General features: G+C 47.6%; 1 protein-coding gene across 2 annotated transcripts in view; it reads left to right on the top strand.

Moving 5' to 3' along the window:
• STON1 (stonin 1) overlaps window positions 1-18484 on the top strand; it is a 113987-nt gene that overhangs the window by 44636 nt on the left and 50867 nt on the right. The gene's annotated exons all lie outside the window — the stretch shown is intronic.

Consider the following 18484-nt stretch of genomic DNA (forward strand, 5'->3'; position numbering starts at 1 on the left):
ATTAGTAAAATCTCAATGCTGTAATGGAATTAGTGCCCTTTAGGATATTGGAGGACGAGAGCGAGCTAGTGGCGGTTAATTAATATTTGTTGATTAGTATTAACAAATTATGGGGTGTTTGTGATGCCGTGAGGGTATTTTGGGATCCAATACTCACTTATGGTGAAAGATAAAATAGATGAGCTCAATCTGCAGAACCTTTAATTAATATTACAAGAGAGGTTTTATCTTTATTATTTGATTTTTACTTTTGTTTTGAAAAGTAATAACATATCCAATAGCCTATAATGGACATTGAACTGGTGACAGCAGAGGGGGAGTGAGCTGATTGTATTGGGGGCAGTGACTGACGACATTTGCTCATAAGAACAAGACTTTGTGTGGCAGAAACAAATGTTGGTAAGATGTGTAGGTAAGGGTTAGTTTATAAAAAGAGGAGTATGTGAATGGTGACAGCAGCAGAGTATGACAATACTGATTCAGTGAGAGAAAGTGACCTGTCTGCTCCTCTAAATACTAGAGAGGACAGAGCTGTATATGAGAGGAAGATCGAGGTGAGCAGGTAAAGAACAGCTTGTAAAGAGTCAGTACTAGAATATTAAAAGCAGCAGGACCCGAGTGTGCTAATCTAGCAGGAGAAAGTGACCTGACCATGTGTGTGTAAATATCCTTGTAAGAAATTGTTTGTATTTTGCTATAAGTGAGGAGAAGTGAGCAGGTAAAGAGCAACTTAAAAAGAACATCAGCATATGCACTAATTCTTTTGTGGCAGGAGAAAGTGACCTGTCCACTCATCTGAATATCATACTGAGAACAGGACTGTGTAAGAAGGCAGAATGTAAATGATAGAAGTGGGCAGGTAATAAACAACCTGTAATAATATGTGAAGAATGACAGCAACAGGACAAGAGTGTGCTTGATCTAGCCGGAGAAAGTGACCTGACCACTTGTGTGAATATCCTTGTATTAAGTGGTTTGTATGTTGCTGTAAGTGATGAAATAAGTAGGCAGGTAAAGAGCAACTTACAGTGAGCATGTGAATGATGACATCCACAGTATTCACTAATTCTGTTGTGGCAGGAGAAAGTGACCTGGTCATTTGTGTGAATATCCTTTTAAGAAATGGTTTTGCATGTTGCTATAAGCGAGGAGATAAGCGGCAGGTAAAGAATAACTTATAATGAGGATGTGAATGATGACGTCAGCAGTATTCACTAATTCTTTTGTGGCAGGAGAAAGTGACCTTGTCTGAATATCTTAGTGAGAACAGGACTGTGTAATAAGGCAGGACGTGAATGATAGACATGTGCAGGTAAAGAACAGCCTGTAACAACATGTGAAGAATGACAACAGCAAGACAAGAGTGTGCTTGATTTAGCCGGAGAAAGTGACCTTGTGAATATCCTTGTATTAAATGGTTTGTATGTTGCTGTAAGTGAGGAAATAAGTAGGCAGGTAAAGGGCAACTTATAATGAGAATGTCAATGATGACGTCAGCAGTATTCACTAATTCTGTTATGGCAGGAGAAAGTGACCTGTCCACTTGACTGAATATCCTAGTGATGATATGACTGCTTAATGCAGGATGTGAATGATAGACATGGGCAGGTAAAGAACAGCCTATATCAACATGTGACAGCAGCAGGACAAGAGTTGCTTGATCTAGCAGGAGAAAGGGACCTGTCAATTAATGTGAATATCTTAGTAACAACTGGGCTCCATGTGGCAGTAAGTGAGGAGAGACGTGGGTGGGTAAAACACAACCTGTAACCAATCAGTGTGTGAAAAAACATACAGATACGGAATTTAGATTGTGAGCCCCAATGGGGACAGTGCTCCTGATGTATGTAAAGCGCTGCGGAATATGTTAAATATTTTTATATAGCGCTATTTATTTTATTTATTTTATTTTTTTGAAGCATAACAGCAGCAGGATATGAATGAGTTGATCTTGGCAGAGGCAGTGACCTGTTCATGTGTATCAATATGGTAGTAAGGATAGGGCTGTCTGTGATGGGGATTGAGAAGTGTAGTATAATAGATAATATTGATGATGCCAGCAGAAAGAAAGAAGTATGCTGATCTTGTGGGGGGCAGTAAAAGCAAACAATCATGCCCAAGACCATGAGATAAAGGGTATTCTCATAAAGTAAGCGGGGGAAGAACAGATGTAACCAGTGACTTGTATGAGGAATTCAAGTGATTTCTTCAGACTTTCCTCATCCCTGTGCATCTGTGTATGGATGTAACTCCTGTAGCATTAGTGCTGTGCCCAGTTCTGTATATTCATGCCATTCACTATCCTTTTTTTTGGTTATTTTTACACAGAAGCTATTTTAACATGAGAGCATTTATTAATAAGGTCAGAATCTGATCTCCATAGCTCATGCGGGATGGCGTGCGATGGATTAGACAAGTGATTGTTGGAACATTCCCACAATCGCACATTTCCAGTTCTCTTCCAGACAATGAGGAATCTGCTGACGGACGCTTGTTTGTTGTGGTTGCTAAATAACCGGATTCTTCATCCACGTTGCATTAGGAGTCTCTAAGTATATTCAGATGTGAATAAAATATGGTGATAATGCTGCACCCTCAAAAAGTACAATAATATAATCACCTAGAAATAATAATATATATTTAATTCCATTAATTCCATTGCACTTTACATACATCACTGTCACTGTCCCCATTGGGGCTCACAATCTAAATTCCCGATCAGTATGTCTTTGGAGGGCCTGACCAGGAGGTTCAGGATGAAATATAAGTTTACTCCTATATACAAGCGAGTACAACAGTTAAGGGTGCTTTACACGCTGCGACATCGCTAACGATATATCGTTGGGGTCACGTCGTTGGTGACGCACATCCGGCGCCGGTAGCGACATCGCAGCGTGTGACACCAAGGAGCGACGATCAATGATCGCAAAAACTGCAAAAATCGTTGACACGTCGCTCCTATTCATAATATCGTTGGTGGTGCATGCTGCTGGTTGTTCGTCGTTCCTGCAGAGTCACACATCGCTATGTGTGACACCGCAGGAACGACGAACATCTCCTTACCTGCGTCCACCGGCAATGAGGAAGGAAGGAGGTGGGCGTGATGTTACGTCCCGCTCATCTCCCCCCTCCGCTTCTATTGGCCGGCCGCTTAGTGACGTCGCAGTGACGACGAACGCACCTCCCCCTTGAAGGAGGGATTGTTCGGCGGTCACAGCGACATTGCTGAAAAGGTATGTGCGTGTGACGCAGCCGTAGCGATAATGTTCGCTACAGCAGCGATCACTAAATGTTGCACGAACGACGGGGGCGGGTGCTATCGCGCTCGACATCGCTAGCGATGTCGCAGCGTGTAAAGCACCCTTTAAAGGACATACAGAGGAAAGCATTTCAACAATCTGGAGGTGAAAATATGATTTATCATTGTTGATATTTGAAAAACTCTTTGAATCAAGAGAGGTTTTGTTTTGCAATTTTTTTTTTTTTTTTTTTTAAATTTTTTTTTCTTTCTTCATAGGGAACAAATGAAGTCATATTTTCATGGCGTGTTAATTTCAAACATTTCTATGTTGGTACAAAAGTCTATAAACATGAACCTTCCATGAAAAAGAAAAAAATTCCAGTGCACTTAGAGACTTATGTAAAGCACTTTTGTAGGAACTTTCCTTTCAAAGTTCAGCTGTGCAGACCTCTAATTCACTAACAGGAATTTGTTAGGCTATGTGCGCACGTTGCGTTTTTTCCCGCGTTTCCGCAGCATTTTCAGCGGCAGCGTTTTTGCGCTAAAACGCATGCATTTTTGTTTTCCAGCAAAGTCTATGGGAAAAGATGAAATCCTGTCTGCAGTTTGCTTTTTTTTCTGCAGCGTTTAATTTGCATATTTTGGGTCAAAAACCATGCGTCCAAAGAAGCAGCATGTCAGTTGTTTTTGCCATTTCTGCAGCGTTTCCTTAACATTGGAGTCAATGAGAAATGGCAAAATGCAACCAAAATCAACTTTCCTGCGGTTTTCATGCTTTTTACCTGCTTTTCCACTGCATTTTTGGCTACAAAAACGCATGTTTTTGTGGCACAAAATTAAAGGGTTCTAATGTTCCTTTTCACACACACAATAACCGAAAATTTAAATGTTATAAAATAATAAATATCACCAATTTTTCGCATAAAATGTGCATAACCGCTATTATTTCATTATAATTGTTGATTTTACATATAGTTATATTAAAAGTAAATATAATCATTTTTTTTCTCTTTTTTCATTCTTTTTGACTATTCCAACTTTATTTCTTAGTGTCTTGATCTACAAAACGCATCTGCAGAAACGCAGGTGAAAACACAGGTAAAAAGCGCTGAAAACGCACTAAAAACGCAGTAAATACGCATGCGTTTTCAGCGCTAAAAAATGGTCAAAAGCCATTTGGTCAAAAACCAAGGGAAGGAAAACGTGCCGAATAAACTGCAGGTACACCGACGCGACGTGCGCACATAGCCTTACCATTATGTTCCAAGTTATTAAAACAGTGGAGATGCAGCCGCCGGACATGGTCACCGCTTCCCTCTATCTCCCAGCGGGACTAGTGGCAAAAAAAGACCAAAAGCACACAGGGGAACAATGGTTTTCGACTTTCTAAAATTGTCACTAATCTAATATATAAAGGGGGGTGTGTGTGTGTGTGTGTGTGTGTCTGCTAAAGGAATCCGCACTGTCACATTTGCAATCACAAAATTTTTGACAACCACCTCATTTGACTCAGGGAACGTCATAGACTGTTTTGAGGGGAACATTTAACCCCATGTGTAACACCTATAAAAACCTGCTTACTTTAAAGTCAATAGAGCTGGGAATGGATCTGTTATAATAGACTCCTATTATGGGCAGACACACACACACACACGCACACGCACACACAGAAACTGTTGGGTGTTTGAAGTAATATGTTGGCTGTTTTGACAGTTACGCTGGATATTTATCAGGCGGCCTATAGCAACCAATTACAGGTATGCTTCCATTTTGTTATAAGTCAATGAACGCTGGTTGATCTAGGCAATGAAGGACATTCTTAGGCTACTTTCACACATCAGTTTTTTGGCATCAGGCACAATCCGGCGTGTGCCTGATGCAACGGATCCGGCGCAGAATATGCAAAAACAGATGTGTCTGATCCTTTTTTTTTGATGGATCCAGTATACCTGATCCGTCAAAAAACTGATCCGGCGCATCCGATTTTGCCTCCGTTCCGTCCGTTTTTTTTTGCTGGATCCATTTTTTTTCAATGAATTGGAACATGCGCAGTTTAAAAAAACGGATCCGGCGGCTGCATCAGTTTTTTGCCGCATTATGCTGGATCCGGTGTCCATAGGCTTCCATTGTAAATCACGCCGTATTGCGCCGGATCTGGCGCGATGCGGTTTTTTGACAGAGCCAAAAAACGTTACAAGAGACGTTCCATCCGGCCGCCGCATTAGCCAATTACGCCGGATCAGGCATAAGCCGGATGCAACGCAAGGCCATCAGGCTTAATCCGGCGCTAATACAAATCAATGGGATTAAACGGATCCGGTGCCTGATTGTGCCTGATGGGAAAAAAACTGATGTGTGAAAGTAGCTTTAGTATAAGGGTGCGCTCACACGAATGTATGATTCGCACGATTATCAGATCGCATCACCCGGCAAGGCTGGCTTCTCTCCTGACAGGAGCGAGTCTGCTGCATGTATTTCTATACAGCTGAAACACTCCTGTCCAGAGAGTGTGTGGCCATACCGGGTGATGCCGATGCAAGACTCAGAGTCACTCGCAAGTGTAACTCCGGCCTAAGACAGCTTATGTGTCAGTTAATGATTTCAGTGGTGAGAGGGGGGAAGGGAGGGTAAATGAGAGTGTGGTGCCCTGGACAAGCCAGGACGTCACAGGTACTGCAACAACACACTCCACACCCCGGTTAGGCACATCAGCCGCACACACAAATCCTTGTTGCCTCCCTCCAGGGGCTGATGTCCACACCAGGGGTGGAGCCAGGCGGTTGGCCCCACCCACTGAGGAGTTCACAGTCCTGGAGGCGGGAAAAGGAAGAGAGTTCAGTTAGGGAGAGTGAAGTGAGAGAAGTGTGAAGTAGAAAAGGAGCAACTGACTGCCGGTGTCCGGGTGCGTGGCCCGGGCAAATACAGCAAGGTTGGCAGACGGTGGTGACCGTCTGCAGGCGAGGCCGATCGACGCGGAACCGTAGGACCGGGGTCGGGCGGTGGCCCGCCGGTACCGAACCGGGGAGCGAAGAGAAGCCAGCACCATTCGGCAGGGCCTACGGACCCTGACCAGGCTTGGAGTCGCCGTTAAACCGGTCAAATCCATCAGCGACGGGAACCTCCGGGGTTTCCCAGCAGTAAAGACCCGACTGAAGGCAACCGTCCAAACCACGAGGGAGATAAAGCTACCGCCAGAGATAGAGCTCCCAGGGCCAGAGCCTGCGGGCAAAGGAAGGGCTCCCTTAGCCCGCTCCCCAGCAGTATGTTGGCTATCAGTGGGAAGCCATTGGGGCCGAGAACAGAACACCGGTGCAGGGAGAGACAGTTACCGCCAACCTACCGGGAGTGACCGCCGCAGCCGTCTGTGGGACTCGTCCATCCAGCCGTTTGTTTTACCAGAGACTCCGTGTGCGTTACTGGCTGAGTAAGTACCACTGTGCCGTCTGGCACTGCGCTGCCCCGCGACCCTGCACCCGGCCAGGCCCCGCAACCCACCTTCCGACCTCCACCACCAGGCCCCGGGACCACCAAACCCCCCTACCCACGGAGGGGAGAAAACATCTCAGCTGCTCCCTGTCAACGCTCCCGGGATCCCCGTACAGAGCAGCGGTGGTGTCCCAACCTCACCACAAACCGTGGGTGGCGTCACGGACAATATCCCTAAACTAAACCACCCCTTTCACTCACGGGCGAGGAGCGCCGCTCGAGTTCCCGGGATCCGGCCCACCGCTCGAGCCACCGAGCGAGCGAGCAGCAGCAGCAGCCGGACCCGAGCAGTGGGTGAGCGCAGTGCCCTCCCCGCCCGCGACAACTTGGCGTCATGAACAGGATCTTACCGTTCTACCGCCTGGTAGAAGTGCGCCTTGTGTCCCGCCGGAGGCATCCGGCCGAAAAATTGCAGAATCCGCCATCTTGGGCGCGAAAAGTTCCCCGCTCGAGCGTCTTCCCGAGCAGTGGAGGCGCGAAAGCCGAAGCTCCGCCCCTGAAGAGGAGGTGCCGGAAAGAGATCAAGGGGGCACGGATGGCGTCTGGCCGCATGTAGCCCACGGCTATAAAAGCAGGGACGCCAGGACCCTGCGGCCATCTTTTGCTTCCTGGAAGAGGCCGCCGCAGCGATGCACCAACCGTCCAGCAGCACCGTAGCCCCCGCGCCCGGGACCACAGCGTGGGTGGAGGTCCAGACCGCTCAGCTACAACAACGGCTGCAGATCCGCGTGCAGCTCCTCTTGGAGGAGTGGGAGGCCGACATGGCGGATGTGGTGGCGGCCATACGGAGATGCGAGGTGGAGGGAGTTCTGGAAGTGCGGGTAAGTGACCCACGCCCCTGTACCCCTAGCGGGTCGGTCATCGCGGCTGAGGGACCCGGTCTACACCCGCTCACCCTGCTACCTCCCCCGCTACCTGTGTTGGCTGCTGCTGCACCGCCACTAGGCCCGCTACCACTGCAATCGGTAGCGGCACCCAGCCAATCCGCCCAAGCGGACCGACCTGCAGCCGAGGTCCGTGACCGTCAAGAACCGCTTCCGTGGAAGAAACCGAAAGCTAAGCCCGTTAGCCGAGGCTGCAGAGAAGCGGATGTTGAGATGGCGGCGTCCTCGATTTGGAGCGCCCGCCACCAGAGCGACTAAGCTCTGGGGGAAACGAGGCGGCGTAGCCTTTGAAGATTGCGGCGCGGGTGAACTCCCCGCTGGGACCGCTGCTTGGCTGGAGCGGGAGCTGGGCCGGTTCTGCTTGAAGGTGAGGGCGCAGAGCTTGCAGCAGCTGCTGGATTGGAAGGCGGAGATGCGCAGAATGGTTGCCGTGTTGTGGGCCCGCGAACAAGGGGCCGCCGCGGCCGTGCCGCGTCGCGATCAGTCCACCCAAACTCCTGAACCAGCCTTGATCGAGTGGGAGTCGGGGGTTAACACCGCAGCAGGAGGTCCGGAGAGGATGCAGCCGATGGAAGAAGGGATCTCGAACACGCTGCCCCGCCACCGTTCCCAACGGCGATCAGCGGTTTTGGACTGCACTGCCTGTGGAAGGAGAACCCGATGTACCGTTCGGTCCCCGAGTGGGCCGACCCCCTGCGGTGGTAACCGCCCTAAAGGCAGCGGTCCCCCCGCCGCAAGTTGTCCCCGTTGGGACCACCAGCACCGTGTGATACGTTGAATGTTTAATGTTGTTGAATGATAAGGAAAATGAAAGAAATCAACCGAAATATGACCAGATTAACACCGTGATTCGACCGGCCGTTGCCGGCAACTAGTCCCCGTAGGGACTTTCTGCAACCGTTGCGTAAGGAACTGCTTACGGACACGCCCGTGAACTTGCAGGGCAACCACAAACTTAATGGCATGTAAATATATTTGTTGGCTTAATACTGTGACCGCCTCCGGAGAGGCAGATTGGAGGAAGGGCCCGCTGTGGAGTAGGCTGGGGCCGGCCACCACCTGGACCAGTGGCGATCCTCCGGGGGTCAGGGGTTCCCCATGGACGTGGGTCCCCTGAAAGAGACCGTACCCGCTTGGGCAACTTGGGTCTGGACTGGGGCAAGGGGTGCTGCCCATTTTCTTAGGGGCAGCATCAGGGCCAGGTTGTTTGGGCGGGGGGGAAGAGCGGAAGCCGTACAGTTTAATAAAAAATGTTTAGTAACGTTAAAAGAAAGTGCCTCCCGTTAAGGGAATTTTATACAGAAATGCTTGTGTTTTATATGTTTTACCGTTTTCTATTTTTCCTAGTTGTGAAAATAAAACCGGAGATGGACGAGCAGCCCGCGGACGGTCTGCGCTTAACCAAGGGGCAATGTGGCGCTCTGGACAAGCCAGGACGTCACAGGTACTGCAACACACCCCACACCCCGGTTAGGCACATCAGCCGCACACACAAATCCTTGTTGCCTCCCTCCAGGGGCTGATGTCCACACCAGGTGGGGTGGAGCCAGGCGGTTGGCCCCACCCACTGAGTTCACAGTCCTGGAGGCGGGAAAAGGAAGAGAGTTCAGTTAGGGAGAGTGAAGAGAGAGGAGTGTGAAGTAGAAAAGGAGCAACTGACTGCCAGTGTCCGGGTGCGTGGCCCGGGCACATACAGCAAGGTTGGCAGACGGTGGTGACCGTCTGCAGGCGAGGCCGATCGACGCGGAACCGTAGGAACGGGGTCGGGCGGTGGCCCGCCGGTACCGAATCAGGGAGCGAAGAGAAGCCAGCACAATTCGGCAGGGCCTACGGACCCCGACCAGGCTTGGAGTCGCCGTTAAACCGGTCAAATCCGTCAGCGACTGGAACCTCCGGGGTTTCCCAGCAGTAAAGACCCGACTGAAGGCAACCGTCCAAACCATGAGGGAGATAAAGCTACCGCCAGAGATAGAGCTCCCAGGGCCAGAGCCTGCGGGCAAAGGAAGGGCTCCCTTAGCCCGCTCCCCAGCAGTATGTTGGCTATCAGTGGGAAGCCATTGGGGCCGAGAACAGAACACCGGTGCAGGGAGAGACAGTTACCGCCAACCTACCGGGAGTGACCGCCGCAGCCGTCTGTGGGACTCGTCCATCCAGCCGTTTGTTTTACCAGAGACTCCGTGTGCGTTACTGGCTGAGTAAGTACCACTGTGCCGTCTGGCACTGCGCTGCCCCGCGACCCTGCACCCGGCCAGGCCCCGCAACCCACCTTCCGACCTCCACCACCGGGCCTCGGGACCACCAAACCCCCCTACCCACGGAGGGGAGAAAACATCTCAGCTGCTCCCTGTCAACGCTCCCGGGATCCCCGTACAGAGCAGCGGTGGTGTCCCAACCTCACCACAAATCGTGGGTGGCGTCACGGACAATATCCCTAAACCAAACCACCCCTTTCACTCACGGGCGAGGAGCGCCGCTCGAGTTCCCTGGATCCGGCCCACCGCTCGAGTCACCGACCGAGCGAGCAGCAGCAGCAGCCGGACCCGAGCAGTGGGTGAGCGCAGCGCCCTCCCCGCCCACGACAAGAGCGTGTGCGAGTGGGAGAGAGGGAGCGTGAAAGAGACAGAGACTAAGGCTATGTGCGCACTAGGCCATTTTACCCGTGGTTTTGCTGCAGAAATTTCTTGAGAAATGTTTGTAATCTTTCTGCAGATATTTCCCAGCAAAACCTATGGGAAAAAAAATAGCTGTGCGCACGCTGCGTTTTTTTCTCAAGAAAATTCTTTGTGAAGATTTTCTTGAGAAAATTTCTTGAGAAAATGTACATGTCACTTCTTTTCCGCAGGTACCTGCGGAATACCCCCGGTATTTCACTCCATTCACTGTAATGTAATAGCGAAATACCGGGGGTATACCGCAGGTAGCAAATGATGTGCGGTATACCCCCGGAATAGCCGCGAATTACCTGCGGGAATGCTCATCGCTGCCTACGGTTTTGCAGGGAGTGATGTCATTATGACAGAAGAGGAAGCTTGCCGAGTAAACACAGACGTCAAACTCCCTGGACGCCGCACAGAAGCACTTCCGTGTGACCTCCGGCGGGTGCCCGTGCAGTCTGTGTCTAGCTCCGGCCCCGCAGCTGCCTGCACAGCAGTATCAGTGTCTGCCCGCAGTGTCAGCAGCTTGTCAGCAGGTGACCTGGGGGCACAGGAGAGAGGTCGCCAGGACAGGTACCGGAGATACCGCTGGGACCGGAGCACGTGCGTGGCACAAGGCCCTAGATCAGGTGCAAGTTCTACACAGCTTGATAAATACCTGCCCGGTGAGGACATCTTCACGGACTTCACCGAACCAAATAATCCGGGGGCATCAGCAGTAAACTAGGATCGAGGTTCGGACACTTGCCTCCCCAAAGGGTACGTACTGCCCGCCGTACGGAGAAGGATGCTGTATCCCAAAAGGGAGAGTCGGGCCCCAAACGCTCCAAGCTACGGAAACCCAACCAACCGAGCATGCCGGGGACAGAGCAACCTGGGTCACTACATTGGCACTGATACTCCAAAGGACCTGAACCAGCAACTCCTGGGTCCAAGTGAGTAAAGACTGTTAAAGACAACCTGGTGTGGTCTCTGTTATTACCCCTCATCATCTCCCAGGCATGGCCCTAACTGCGGAAGCCCTCAACACCATTGCTGCAATCACCACCAGCTCTGGGAGTACCCACATTTAGCAGCAACATGTAACAATTCGCCATCCTTAACCGCAACCCGCAGGTGGCGTCACATGACATTAACTCTATTAATTCCCCTTGTAAATATACCCCTTACAAAAAGGGGCCCAGGGCATGAAACCGGGCAACGGCCACCAGAGTGACATTCCCATTTGTTACTGGCCGGGTCCGAGTACCCCCTTCCCTAGGCGCTACAATGCCACCCCTTTATTAATGTGAGGGAGGAGGTTGAGAATAGCTGCTCCAGGAATGCTTGAAATACTGTCTTTGGCCCTTTTCAGATGTCTGTGTTTAATTGGGTAGAAATCACACACATCGGTATTGTCATATGTGTGTCATGCGTGTGTCACCTGTGTTTGCATACCTGTGACATCAGTGTGACACGTACCGGAGAAAACATAGGTCTGTGAAATAAAAAGATTTTCTGTATTCACCTGTATCCAGTGATGCTGTTTTCTTTGTCTCTGCTGCCTCCCGCTTCTGACCCCCGCTCATTATATTCATTGATTATTTACTGCACTGAGGACCTGGAAGCCGGAGCATCGCAGGGACAGCATTTCCGGAGACCGCATCGGGGACAGCATTGCCGGGACAGCGCCACGGGGACTGCATCGGGGACAAGGTTGCTGGTGACAGGTGAGTATTCAGCAAGCAGTGTGTGTGCAGTGACGTCCAGGAGGTCATCGGAGTTCCCAATGAACTCTGATGACATCCTGATGACACCCCCGCGAAACTCGCGCTACAGTGGGTTCACAGGTTCATCAGAGTTCATTTGGAACTTGGATGACCTCCTGGATGTCACTGCACACCAACACACTGCTTGCTGAATACTCACCTGTCACCGGCGATACGGCGATGCTGTCCCTGGCGATGCTTCCAGCTCCTCAGTGCAGAGAAAAATCAATGAATATAATGAGCGGGGGTCAGAAGCGGGAGGCAGCAGAGCCGAAGAAAACAGCGCTGGATACAGGAGAATATAGAAAATCTTTTTATTTCAAAGACCCATGTTTTCTCCGTTACGTGTCACACTGTCTCACAGAGCACATCAGTGTGTGACACCCGTGCTGCCGAAATAAAAACGGACATATCTCCGTGTGTGCGTGCGGGGCCATGAGGGCGTCACACGGTCCGTGTGTGTAACTCCAGAGAATAACATGGGTACGTGTGACATCCGTGTTAAAAACGTATGTCGCATGTACCTAAAACACGGACGTCTGAAAGGGTCCTTTATGCCTCCTTCACTTGTCTGCGTTTCCGGCACTTTTGGGATATGTTTCTTTTCACCGATACCACACGTACCCATTATAACATATAGTGTTGCTCACATGTTAATTTTTTTTCTGGCTGCACGGATGACGGGGAAAATACAAATCTATGGGTCCGTGTAAAATACAGATGGCATCAGTGTACAGTCCATGTGCCATCCGTGTGCAAAGTATAGGAGACATTTTGTAAAACATTTATGACAGTGATGGTAAAAACAAACACACTGATGCAAAACACTGACTGATACCATTTTTTCACGCACCTGTTTTCTACGGACTTGTGAAGGGGGCCTTATATACATTTTCATAGTGACCTCTCCATCCATACAGTCAGAGATTTTCCATATTTTCCATTATGTATGCCCATATCACTGTTTTCACCTAGATTTTCAGCAGCTCTGTCCTCGATTTTTCTCTGCTTTTTTCCAGTTGACCCGACATCACCGCGGCGGCCCCCGTCATCCTGAGTGACTGGACTGTGGGCGGTGCTTCACCGCTCGTCACAGCGCAGCCTCTCACGCGTGCTCTCCTTCACTGCAGAGCACCACAAGCAGGAGCGATGCTGGGCTGTGATGAGCGGTGAAACTCTGCTCTCAACCCAGTCACCAAGGAAGGCTGGGACCCACCTTGGTGATGTCAGGTCAACTAGAAGATCTCGGATGTCACGGAACCCAGGAGGTCACTTTATGGGGATGAGCAGAGCACAGTAGCGCCGCTCAGAAGCAGAATTGGCTGAACAAGGTGTTTAGAAAAAGCCTTCTCTATCAGTTCTACAGGGATGTGGCCACTATTGCAGAGTAGTGAACCACCCCTTTAATGCCAAATGGTCACTTTTATGTGCACAACTTACAGTCATATGAAAAAGTTTGGGCACCCCTATTAATGTTAACCTTTTTTCTTTATAACAATTTGGGGTTTTGCAACAGCTATTTCAGTTTCATATATCTAATAACTGATGGACTCAGTAATATTTCTGGATTGAAATGAGGTTTATTGTATTAACAGAAAATGTGCAATCTGCATTTAAACAAAATTTGACCAGTGAAAAAGTATGGGCACCTAAACATAAAACTGACATTAATATTTTGTTGATCCTTCTTTTGCAAAAATCACAGCCTCTAGTCGCTTCCTGTAGCTTTTAATGAGTTCCTGGATCCTGGATGAAGGTATATTTGACCATTCCTGTTTACAAAACAATTCCAGTTCAGTTAAGTTTGATGGCCGCCGAGCATGGACAGCACGCTTCAAATCATCCCACAGATGTTCAATGATATTCAGGTCTGGGGACTGGGATGGCCATTCCAGAACATTGTAATTGTTCCTCTGCATGAATGCCTGAGTAGATTTGGAGTGGTGTTTTGGATCATTGTCTTGCTGAAATATCCATTCCCTGCGTAACTTCAATTTCGTCACTGATTCTTGCACATTATTGTCAAGAATCTGCTGATACTGAGTTGAATCCATGTGACCCTCAACTGTAACAAGATTCCCGCTGCTGGCATTGGCCACACAGCCCCAAAGCATGATTGAACCTCCACCAAATTTTACTGTGGATAGCAAGTGCTTTTCTTGGAATGCCGTGTTTTTTTGCCTCCATGCATAACGCCTTTTTCTATGACAAAACAACTCAATCTTTGTTTCATCAGTCCACAGGACCTTCTTCCAAAATGTAACTGGCTTGTCCAAATGTGCTTTTGCATACCTCAGGCGACTGTGTGTGTGACATGCTTGCAGAAACGGCTTCTTTCGCATCACTCTCCCATACAGCTTCTCCTTGTGCAAAGTGTGCTGTATTGTTGACTAATGCACATTGACACCATCTGCAGCAAGATGATGCTGCAGGTCTTTGGAGGTGGTCTGTGGATTGTCGTTGACTGTTCTCACCATTCTTCTCTGCCTTTCTGATATTTTTCTTGGCCTGCCACTTCTGGGCTTAACAATAACTGTACCTGTGTTCTTCCATTTCCTTACTATGTTCCTCACAGTGGAAACTGACAGATTAAATCTCTGAGACAACTTTTTGTATCCTTCCCCTGAACAACTATGTTGAATAATCTTTGTTTTCAGATCATTTGAGAGTTGTTTTGAGGAGCCCATGATGCCACTCTTCATAGGAGATTCAAATAGGAGAACAACTTGCAAGTGGCCACCTTAAATATCTTTTCTCATGATTGGATACACCTGCCTATGAAGTTCAAAGCTCAATGAGGTTACAAAACCAATTTAGTGCTTTAGTAAGTCAGTAAAAAGTAGTTTGGAGTGTTCAAGAAATTGATAAGGGTGCCCATACTTTTGCACCAGTCAAATTTTGTTTAAATGCGGATTGCACATTTTCTATTAGTACAATAAACCTCATTTCAATCCAGAAATATTACTCAGTTCATCAGTTATCAGATATATGAAACTGAAATAGCTGTTGCAAAAACCCAAATTGTTATAAAGAAAAAAGGTTAACATTAATAGGGGTGCCCAAACTTTTTCATATGACTAATTACAGCAACTTCTTATTACTGAGATTGTTCAAGTGGGCATAGTACTCAACTCTTCTCTTTGGGCATTATCTTGAGAATCGCTCCCAGTGGGCTATATATATTACCTTTTTATATACCAGGAATAGAACAGAGAGGTACAAAAAGAAAAGAAAATCAATGCCAGATTCAGGAGAACAGCGGCATTATCACTATATGAAACAATTAGATTTTATTGTTAAAGTTAAGTGTCAGTTTCATGATAAGGGCCTTATTCAATAATCATCGGGAGTAATATAGATTTAATAGCACTGGTGAGGTGCTTTGGTGCGAATGTATCATGGTGGGTGCTGGAGGACACTCGGCGAGCGGCGTAACATGAAAAGAAAAACAGGGAAGAGGTACAATGGGAGGCCCTGACCAAAGGGAGAGGGAAGTGGGGGTCACCTCCTGAGTCTGATCCCTGTACTCCGTCACATCCTTAGATGAGTCCTTCCACCTGTGCGCCGTCACATGCCTAGGCAATCGCTGTCATTGAATGCAGCTTTAATAGTGTGTTGACAAGCGAGACTAGCAAGTGAAATAAAATAACACGAGGAAAGTAAGACAAACAGGTGGGGAAAGACACCACAAATAGCACTCCATGAATTCTCCAGCAGGAAACTTCTCAGCTGCAACTAACACCTTAGCTTCTCCAGAGACAGGCTACTTCAAAGTGGTCAGTATAGAGGATCTATAACCAGTGTGGAGTGAAGCCAAGAGGGGGTAAATCTAGCGGAAGGGAGCAATGATAAGATGCTAAAGCTGCTATTAGGGCTATGAGTAATTTCAGCCAGAAGGAAAAGAGTCCTTAACCCCTTCAGCATTAAATGAAAGTAAGTCCACTCCAATTTAGGAAAACAGTCATTTGGGCTCCACAGGGGACCCGCGACCAATCAAGCGTTGAGTCCTCCTGATTCCAGATCCCCCCCCCCCCCCCCCCCCCCCGCACAACCTGCGGATGTGACAAACTTGTAACAGAATAATGAGTGATCATTCAACCAAGCACAGAGTGATCATTCCAAATCAGCCCAAAGTGATGATTGATGTAGAGGCGAGAGGGAATTACAATGTTAACACTAAAATAGGACTTTTTTTTTTAAAGTACTTGACCAATAATTAAACATTTTTGGCAAATAGCTCCGAGTATTCTAAAAAAATAAAAGAAAGGACACTCCCCGCACAACAGGGCTGGAGTTTAGATTCTTGAGCGTCACCTTTGCAGCTGAGCGGTTGCTGCTCGTTGCTGTTTCCAGATCCTGAGAATTCTAAAAGAGCAAATATTTGGCTAAACTGATTTTTTTTGGAACGTTGGAGCCAAATGGAAGTTCATTAAAGGGTTATTCCAGTCATTAAAAGTGGCCCGACTTCTGGGAACGTCACCAATCTTAATAACTAACTTTCTGTCTCTATTGAACTGCTGGAAAAATCCAAAGTTGTATTTGACTCCAGTTAAATGGAGGATTTTAGAACCTCATTCTTAAGCCTGCTTTACACGTTGCAATTTCGCATACGATATCGTATGCGATCGTAACTGCCCCCATCGTATGAGCGGCACGTTCAATTTGTTGAACGTGCCGCACAAACGATTAACCCCTGTCACACGTACTTACCCGTCCATACGACCTCGATGTGGGCGGCGAACGTCCACTTCCTGGAGTGGGAGGGACGTTCGGCGTCACATCGACATCACGCGGCACCCGGCCAATAGAAGCGGAGGGGCGGAGCTGAGCGGGACGTAAACATCCTGCCCACCTCTTTCCTTCCGCATTGTGGGCTGGGAGCCGCAGGACGCAGGTGAGATCTGTTCATCGTTCCCAGGGTGTCACACACTGCGATGTGCGCTACCGCGGGTACGATGAACAATCTGACGTGTAATTCTAGAGAAATGAACGATGTGTATGCGATGAACGTTTTACCGTTCAATCGCACGTACCTGTCACACACTACAATGTAACTTACGATGCCGGATGTGCGACACTTACGACATGACCCCGCCGACACATTGTAAGATATATCGCAGCGTGTAAAGCAGGCTTTAGGAATGGTGATGTTCCTAGCAGTCAGATCCCAACCAATCTATAAGATATACATTCCAATGATGGAAATAACCCCTTTTATTCACAGTAGAATGCTACTAGTGTTTGTCTACGGAGATTTTACGCCTGTATGTTTGATTTTATGCACTTAATAGCAATTATTATGGCTGAAATGGCGATGTAATGGGGTTTTCACATGCTTTTGGTCATAGTATTTATCCCCTTATTGCAATAATTATTTCGCATGTACAGTTAAACTTTACCCACTCGATCTGACACCGCTAATTGGCTGCATAGTTTGTATATAGAAGTGAATTTAGAAATGTTTGCTCTGTGTGGGATTTGTCTGAATGTTCGGCTTTGCTGGTGCTTGCGTCTTGGGAAACAAAGGCAGTCATACATTAATTACCCTGCAAAACACCGTGGAAACTTCCCTTGTTTCACTCCTACTGATTCCAACGAAATGTCCTAGCAGAGCTAAAGTCGTTTTATAGCCAATTAACACGGCACCATTTTCGGAAATGCAGCTTGCAACAATGGTAAAATAATTGGACGTTGTTCTGGGAAAATAAATGGACTCTAAATGGATTAGTAAAGCCGGCCACATTTATCCCTCTACAGCTCTTTTCACATTAACTAGCGCCGTGTGTTCTGAACTTATTAGATCTACTATACACTAATACTAATGTTATGTATACAAGTGATTAGATTACTGTACACTACTTATTGTAGAATCTTACATTTTATTAGAATAATGTAAACTTAACATAGGAAAAAATTGCATTACATTATTGTAACATGCCGGCAACCTGGGTTAGAATCTGGCATTTATATGCGTCCTCTCTAGGTATTGTGGTTTTCTTAAAACACTGTAAATTTACAGTAAAAAATGAAATATTTGTAAGCCTCCCCCACCATAAAATATATACATCTTAGGCATAGGTTTCCTCATTGATATCCAATGTTGGTTAAGGTATGAACTAACAACCATCTTGGGTGCAATCTGACGACCTGGAGGACTAATATCGTATCACTGTTCATGTATTTAAGAATATACAGCCATCAACTGTGAAAGAAACCACCAAGTATATTGTGCCTCTTAAAAAGATTGTTATGCACATACAGTGCCTACAAGTAGTATTCAACCCCCTGCAGATTTAGCAGGTTTACACATTCGGAATTAACTTGGCATTGTGACATTTGGACTGTAGATCAGCCTGGAAGTGTGAAATGCACTGCAGCAAAAAAGAATGTTATTTCTTTTTTTTTTTTTTTTTTAAATTGTGAAAAGTTTATTCAGAGGGTCATTTATTATTCAATCCCTCAATCCACAAG

The sequence above is a fragment of the Anomaloglossus baeobatrachus genome, chromosome 3 (genome assembly GCF_048569485.1).
Source record: "Anomaloglossus baeobatrachus isolate aAnoBae1 chromosome 3, aAnoBae1.hap1, whole genome shotgun sequence".
In the NCBI taxonomy this organism is placed as follows: domain Eukaryota; kingdom Metazoa; phylum Chordata; class Amphibia; order Anura; family Aromobatidae; genus Anomaloglossus; species Anomaloglossus baeobatrachus.